Source organism: Sesamum indicum, linkage group LG3 (genome assembly GCF_026168435.1).
Source record: "Sesamum indicum cultivar Baizhima isolate 11 linkage group LG3, ASM2616843v1, whole genome shotgun sequence".
Lineage (NCBI taxonomy): Eukaryota > Viridiplantae > Streptophyta > Magnoliopsida > Lamiales > Pedaliaceae > Sesamum > Sesamum indicum.
Window position 1 is genome coordinate 29802807 of NC_142659.1, and position 8266 is coordinate 29811072.

Consider the following 8266-nt stretch of genomic DNA (forward strand, 5'->3'; position numbering starts at 1 on the left):
CCTTATTAACTCCTTTTGGCAAAACAAATGTCATAGCACAATAAATTATAGTGACATGAATACTGATTTAATGAGTTGAATTCTAGCTGCAAATGACAGCCGAATCGAAGCCCAACCCTGCAATCTCTTATCGATAATTTACTAAATGGAATTTCTTATTAAAACAATATACAATAAGGAGTTTTGACTAATTATTTTTATATTACTATTGAGTTTTTGAATATTTTTATTTATATTTTCATATTAATTGACTTGAATATAAAATAGTAAAATATAATCATTCATGAATACGAAGTACAATTTTAATTTTGAAAAATAGTTTTTATTTGATAGTACCAATTAATTTAGAAAGTGAATTACAAATAATAGAAGTAAATAGTTTCCTGATAAATAAAGCAATTATATCAATTTGTTTTGAAAATATAATTGTATAATATAAATGTTTCAATGACAGAAACATAAATAATATCATGAACTTAATATATTTTATGACTAACTATAATAATATATTTACTTGTAAAAATGTATTTGTACAGTCTCCATAAAAGATAAATTTTCTTACGTATATATCACGTCGGTAAGTCCCCACAAGATCATTGATATCCGATTTCAATAATTCTTAACTTTGAACATTTAAAACCAAGGTCTAGACATATATTTTACAATCACCATCATAGGCATAATCGTGAGCTATAGTTATGTATAGCCTAGAGACTTCATCATATTCCAAAGTTGCTAATAGAATGCGGAATTTATTGATGTACATACAAGCTAGCTTTGCTGATGGACTCTACCTTAAAAGTTTTCTTGATATACCTCTTTGGATGATAGTTTGTTTTTAGTTTGTTGATGATGATTGTATACCAACGATTTCTCTCTTTTTTTTTTTTTTTTTTATTTGCTATTGGTTGGCAGTGTTTCTTTCGTATGGTGAAGAGTTCAAAGATGTTCCAATTGTAAGCAGAGTAGTGGTAGAAGTACAGAACAAAAATATTTTCGAAAACAATGAATTTGAGTTTCAGTGATGTACCAATTTGCTATATTGTTGAGTTGAGCTGATTTTGATGTGCTTTGGGAGCTAATCAAGTAATAATTATACAACTAGAAATTGGTTTTGAATAAAAACTTTTATTTCTCTGGCTAAGAATAAGCCGGACCTTGTTGGGCAAAGCAACAATTTTCCACATACTACAAAGAAGGCAAAAGTACTACCGAACACACTTAATTCTTATTTACAATAGACTTTTTACATAGATGGTTGCTGGTGCAAGAGGGCTCCTACTCCGAGGTACTTGAACCCGAGTTGACATGAGAGCTGGTGCAAGATCATCTTCACCAACATTAAGCTGTTAGAATGAAAAAAAAAAAAAAACACAAACAAGAAAACATGTACAGAATTAACAATTAAAGTGAAAAACACGCAACATAATGACATGCAATAACAACTTACATCTTCTTTATCAACTTTTCCCATATTTAGGAATCAAGTAAAGTTGAAACCATTGCAATTTCCTTTGTATAATTCAAACCCAAAAGTGTCTGATTTCTATGAAACCCTCACGTTCTCAACATTCTAAGTTGGAAGCAATAGAATTACGAATTTTAAGGCCGCTTTAAATATGACGGGCGCAAGACAGTTTGGAGTTGAGGCCTTAATGAGAAGTAACCCTCCACCGTTTATTTTTGGTTTATTCTCGATTTCTTCATTATGTTAGGTTTTGTTCCCATGTCGCTTTATTAAAACTTTTTGTTTATGATACATTTAAAACTCTTGTATAAATTTTACAGAAACACCATATTCGTTCATATCCTCATCGTCTTAACTTTGGAGGTGTATCTAAGCATGGTTGGAAATTCCATAGCACACAATCACAAATTAGTTGATTTGTGAACTTCAAAAATAAAATGTCGTATACTAAATTGCGTTACAGTTCTAGATGCCAATCTCATTATTCGTTTTTAAATTATTGGTAAAAATATCTTAAAAGGATTTTCAACACATTTTGTCAAGTTTCAGCACAATAATCATTTATCAAAAGAAAAGTTAATGATGTAGTTTTTTGAAAATATGAATAAATATGGCGTTGAATGCAATTTGACTAGAAATAGTAAACTGAATGCTTCTTAAAAATGTTCCAAAAAACTTCAAAAACAGTTTCAATCACTTTTATGAAAATAAAATTCAATAACAAATTCCACAAAGTCCAAAACATATGACTTTTCGTGCATTCATTCAAAAACAATTAAATGAATTCATCTATTGCTAATCAAAATATTTTGTTAATTTGTCTTCAATATTTGCAAGTGTACTTCAAGCTAATCGCGAAAACATGAGTTTATTACAAAACACTTGACAAGAAAAACAAATATTTGAGTAAAAGATAAAAATTGATTTTTAGAACATGAATTTGACAAGGAAAACAAATCTTTAAGTGAAAGAGGAAAACTAATTTCCAGTATTATTGTTTAGAAATAAAAATTAAAAAAGTTCTTCAAACACTGTATATGTTACCAAAACTCTTTGTTCCTCAAAAATTATTTATCAACTCATGAAATTATATAATACTCAGAAAAGATTTACCAAGTCCTTTTGAAAAGCAAATTTTAAATTGGCATCTAGACAACCGTTTCGCATTTTAGCATAGCATTTAATTTTCAAAGTTCACAAATAAAATAATTCAAGATTGTATGAAATAGATTTTTCAACACATGTTTCTATGATACACCTGCAAAACTAAGAGGATAATAACATGAACCAACATGGAGTTTGTAAATCCATACAAGAATGCCAAATGTATCAAAAACAAAAAATTTTAAGGCAAGCGCATGAAGAGAAAACCCAACACAACAAACGAACCAAGAACAAATTTACAAAAACAGAGGAGGGTTTATTCTCCAATTTAGGTCTCAACTCTACCCTTGCATCCTTCACATTTTGAGCAGCCCCAAAACCCACAATTCTTTTCTTTCCAAACCAGAATGGTGATTACGCGGCTTTTCAAAGAAATCGGAGCAGTAAAATTGGGTTTGAATTATACAAAGTGTAAAACTCAATGGTTCAACCTTCTTGATTTCAAAATATGGAAGAAAAATTGACAACGAAGAATTAATAGGGGCATTGGTTACTTTTGCGTTAGAAACTAGAAGAGACGAATATGAAGATAGGTAGGCTACCATTAGGTTCTAAAATATCATCAAAAAACACACATTAGCAGCCAACATATGTTTTAATTGAGCATTTAAATCCTACTTAAACTTTTGATTCCCACACAATCCTTATCGATATGAGGTTATCTACTTTGCACGAAATTAGCAAACCAAATTCAAACTCTAGCCCTCGCTCTTGTAAAGGACAAGTATGAATCACATATACCAAGTGACATGCTTCACTTGTAGAATCAAATAAACGCATGTTACAAGTATTACTGAAAAATTATATATCAACAACAAAACTTGCAAATGAAAGAATTCCTCCTAAATTACCAGTAACAACACTTCTATAAGAGACTATAAATCGTATGACATCTATCCTTTGCATTAATACATAATAATGAAGTAAGGCACAAAAGAAAACAACACAAATGTCACTGCGGCATGCTCTAATTTGAAGCATAAAAACAGATACTGCATAACCAAGAATATACCTTTCTAGATGGCACTTGAGAGAAAATATTCTGCTGGTCCATTAATTGGTTTAGGAAGTTTCATCACAGTCCCAAGAGAATATTAAGATACTAAAAGTCGAGTTAAATTAAGAGTAAGAGATGGATGGTGGCACTGAGCTTTCAGCGGATCACATATAAAGAAGTTCCATCACAGTCCCAAGAGAATATTAAGATACTTAAACTCAAGTTCAAATAAGAGTAAGAGAGAGTGGAAGGATGGCGGTCAGCTAGCAGTGGATCACATATATGCATTAAGAGATGAAGTGGGCAAATTGATCAGCAAACATAATGTTACTTTCTGCTCCTCAAGTAGACGAAGAGTCACTAATCAAAATGAAGATATACATGGTTTTCCATTACCTTCAAGCAGTAGTTTTACTCTGGATTGTGTAATTGAGAACATCAGCATCTTGCTCATATAGCTCCATATGTTAACAAGTGGAGCCAAAAAGTTTCGGCACCAAAGTCCTACGAGAACCAAGAATCATTGACAGAATTTTCAGAAAACTTCAAAAGATATCACTAGACAAACCTCTCACGTAGATACAAAATCATTTCTAAAGAAAACTTTTGTGAAAAGCTTGTAAGTGTACATATAATCCTTTTACATCAATGAAAATAATCTTTTCCGAAAAGAAAAAAAAAAAGAAAATCATTTCCGTTGCATTTTTGCATGCGTTTAGATTATATAACTTCCAGCAAAGAACTTTCTAAAACAGAAAATGCATACATTCATATTATTGCTACAGTCACATTCATATTAAAAGAACAGAAAATGCATACATTCATGGCCACTTGTCTCTGTAGCTGTAAGCATCAATCACAGCAAGGCCAGCAAAAATCGTGCCTTCTTCAAACGCTCAAACCTTTTTGAACAACTTGGAAGAAGCCCTGAAAACAGCTATGACACTCAAGTTTGTCTCATTGGAGTGAGAAGCCCTGCAAAGCGGAGTGGAACATGAGCTCTAACCAAAGCTCCATCCTTTGATGTATTCCTATCGAATGATTGTCAAACATTGAAGTTTCTGAGATTATATTTTGTTTAACAACAGAAAAAATTGGATATTGAGTCAAACACGGACATAAGTACACCTCAGAATGCTACAACCTTTATCATCGCATTGTCAAAATTATGGTGAATTTGACACTGACTCAAGCATGGGCAGAAGACAACCTACGACCGCTATACCCTTTATATTGCATTATTACAATTGCACAAAATCGGACCAACATATGATGCGAAATTCTAGGTTCTTTTTCTCTTTCTTCAACCCAAATTCACAATTTTCTAAAGCAAAAACTTGCTTCCTTATTATGAATCAGTCTAGCATGTCCTTGTTCCTATTACCTCCGAGAGAAAATACCTGATAAATTTGCATAGGAGTTCCCCTTTATCAAAGGGAATCAGAGCTTCCACCCACACCATCATATCCCGTTGAAGGAAAAAGTCAAGGATCACATAAGAACATTCAATCTACTGGTAGATATGTCCCATATAAAAGAGGACGGAGAAAAGAAGATCAGAAACCAATTTGTAATTATGCAAGATAGCCATGGAGAAGTACCTTTAGTTCTTCCTGGACTGCATTACAGAGAAATCATCTAACCCTTCACCAGTTAAAGCTGAGATGCATATGGCATCCACTTTTTTTCTTAGCTTCAGACTTGATCTTTTCCGGATCCTTTGCATTAGCGACCTGTAGAGATATGCATTAACCAGTCAAGAAGTGATGCTCTTACACTCCATTGCAACCAGTCAAACCTCTCGTATTTTGAAGGGAAGTTTGTTATAAATCTAAACCATCAATAAGTTGAGAATTAAGAACAAAACCAAGCATATTCAGTCAGTGACAACCGCACTAGGTTAGCACACTGTGTTAATGTCAGTCTAATGTCGTGTAAGAAATCAATTACTACCAAGGGTATGTATCAATAAGTCACGTTCATATATTAGAGAGAAACATATATAAGGCAACCCACACTCAATAAAGTGGATGAGAGTTAATCTGAATGCCTTATCCTCAACCACGGTGGTATCATTGTGTAGTGCAATCTTGAGTTTTCACACTATCTTATTGGGTCGGCGATATTGTTGACGAGTTATCAGATAGGAAAATCAGAAACTATAAACAGAACATAAGAATGATTGTGCATATTTAAGAACAAATGACAAATAAATCCTACTACCTTGTTCCACATAATTAATTTAGGGGATTGATGATGTATCAAGTTCTGCAAGAACTTTTTCCACAGCGTAAATCTGTTGCTCTGCCAGTGGATGGCTGATCCAAATTGAACAATGTAATTAGGAGCTGTATAGTTGAGATTTGCAGTCTACTCTTCAAAGGGTCAATCATACCTAATATCCACCACATGTACTAGAAGTGATGACTCATATATCTCTTGCAGAGTTGCCCTACAAGCAGCTACCTAGAAGAAAAATGATTGGTTGAAAGAAACATCAATTAAATAAAACAGCCAAGATTTAATTCACTGAACATAACAAAACACAATCAGAAATAACGGGGAATGACCATGACATAGGAGAAATGTTCATATGAGTCTTGTTGGTAACTTCTGGATGAAGCCAACAGTGTCAGTTAAAAGAAACTCCTTCCCATTCTTCATCCAAACAAAAGAGAGTACAAGAATTCCCTACATTTAGGGCACGCAAGGAAGATATATAGTCAAAAAAAGTACAGGGAAAAAAAAAAAAAAGAGTAAAACAGTGTAATTCAAGAATTCGGTGATCTTCAAGAAAGTTTTCCGTCGGGCAGACAAATTTATTGAACCAAGATACATTTAATTTCACAATGCAAGAACCCTAAATCAAGAAACTTAAATAAAACTCACTTGTTTTGAGTTGATGACTTACAAGAAGTACCTACCTGAAGAAGAAGAAAACCGAGGCTGGGGGCTGGAGGAGGATGAAGGGTGTGTTGTGAGTTTCAAAACGGTAACAAAATTTGCCCGTTAAATATCTAAATACACCCTATTGTACTTTCACGGGCCGGGCCGAGAAACTCTCCATTAAACTCCACATTGACAACTTACAAATTTAGGGACTAATGTGAGAAAAAAAAATTTAAACTCATCATTTTATCCCAAATTATAATTTGATCAGAATGATCAATTTGAGACAAAGTTAAAGTTTAGAGATGCTAACGTCAAGAAATGAACTTGAAAAACTAAAATGATTCTAAATGAAACATAAGGAATTAACTATAATATTTAACTCTAACAATATATATATATATATATATAGTACTTCTAATTCCTCTAAACTACTTAGAAGATGAATGATGTATCTAACTAAATAGGCAAATAATATTTTGACACGCTTAATTTGATTGGAAAGATCTTATATATTTATAACAAAAAAATGAATTACTAGAGGGCACGTTAAAATTTAAAATGAATAGCATATGAATAACATATAAATACTAACCCAAATTTCAAAAAATAAAAATATAATATAGAATAAATATCCTCAATTTTATTAAATTAAATGTATTGTTGAAAATTTTAAATTAAGTGGCTTCCAACTAATTAATTTTATTTTAAAATTAATAGTAGATAATTATTTTTTTATTATATTTTTTTTTATAATATAATGGACGTATCATTTTTAGAATTTTAATAAGTGTAACTTGTGATTAAATATAAAATAGTGAGAATCTCTTGAGTGTTTATTCCTATAATAAAAAAACATCCACACCCTTATTGGGGTACATTTTCATAATGTGCTCTTATTGAATTATATCGTTTTTCGGTAAAGGTAACTTGCATTAAAAAAATTATAATGTACAGTCGTATGGCTGATGTTGTGTGCCATGGAGTTTGCCATAATCTACACAAGGCTACCGTACTAATTTTATTCGGCAATTTTGCACTAAGTATACGTAATCTATTTTTGTCTAAAATAATGTTAGCCAATGCCGACGGGTCTCGATTCAATTGCTGAAATTTCCTCCTATTGCTCTCCTGCCAAATAGGATATACTAGAGATGCTAAAAGGTTGCGATAGGCGGTGTTAACTACATGCTTTCCTCGCCACTTTCGCGCAGCAATCATCACATCAATCATCCATCCTCTGTTTGACCATGCAAATCGAACCTTCCTGCGTAAGATTCGAACACACTGCTTTGAATAAGGGCAAGAAAATAGCAAGTATTAGTGAGTCTCCAGCGTATCCAACGAGCAAAGAACACAATTTCTATTAAAATGTTGTAACCACGGACGATCCATGGTCGAGAGTCGTTCATGTAGAGCTAGCCATAAGATAAACGAATTCCGGGGGATTTTGAATGGGCCCATAAGGAGTGAATACCAACCTACCTTTGGGCCTGAAGAACGAAAAATGTCATACACCCTCCTGTTGGTGTAGGGGCCTCCCCTCAAAGTGATCGAGTCGTGTGTGCCACGTAGCGGAGGCAAACTTTGAATGATGTTCAACATAATAATGTCCGCCTGTGTGTGTTTGGGTGTGAGCAGCAATGGCTAATGCCATACTCCATTGTGAATAACCTCTCTAAGGAGCATATTCGCCTGTGTGTGGGTGTGATAGGGGTCGTGTGGAAATATAGTCATTAAAATCCCAT

At 32.9% G+C, this 8266-nt stretch overlaps 1 long non-coding RNA gene across 4 annotated transcripts; it reads right to left on the reverse strand.

Annotated features, from left to right (window-relative positions):
* Nucleotides 1–1108: 1108 nt before the first annotated feature.
* LOC148788873 (uncharacterized) lies at nucleotides 1109–6649 on the reverse strand. Of its 4 annotated transcripts, none has more exons than XR_016064409.1 (8): nucleotides 6554–6649; nucleotides 6200–6320; nucleotides 6025–6091; nucleotides 5853–5947; nucleotides 5231–5362; nucleotides 4449–4604; nucleotides 4026–4133; nucleotides 1109–1346 (listed from the first exon to the last, which is right to left on the reverse strand). It is a non-coding gene; the product is annotated as an uncharacterized LOC148788873 (long non-coding RNA). The 4 variants fall into 4 exon arrangements; XR_016064410.1 differs by having other exon boundaries at nucleotides 1109–1330; nucleotides 6025–6095; XR_016064407.1 differs by having other exon boundaries at nucleotides 6025–6095.
* Nucleotides 6650–8266: the final 1617 nt, after the last annotated feature.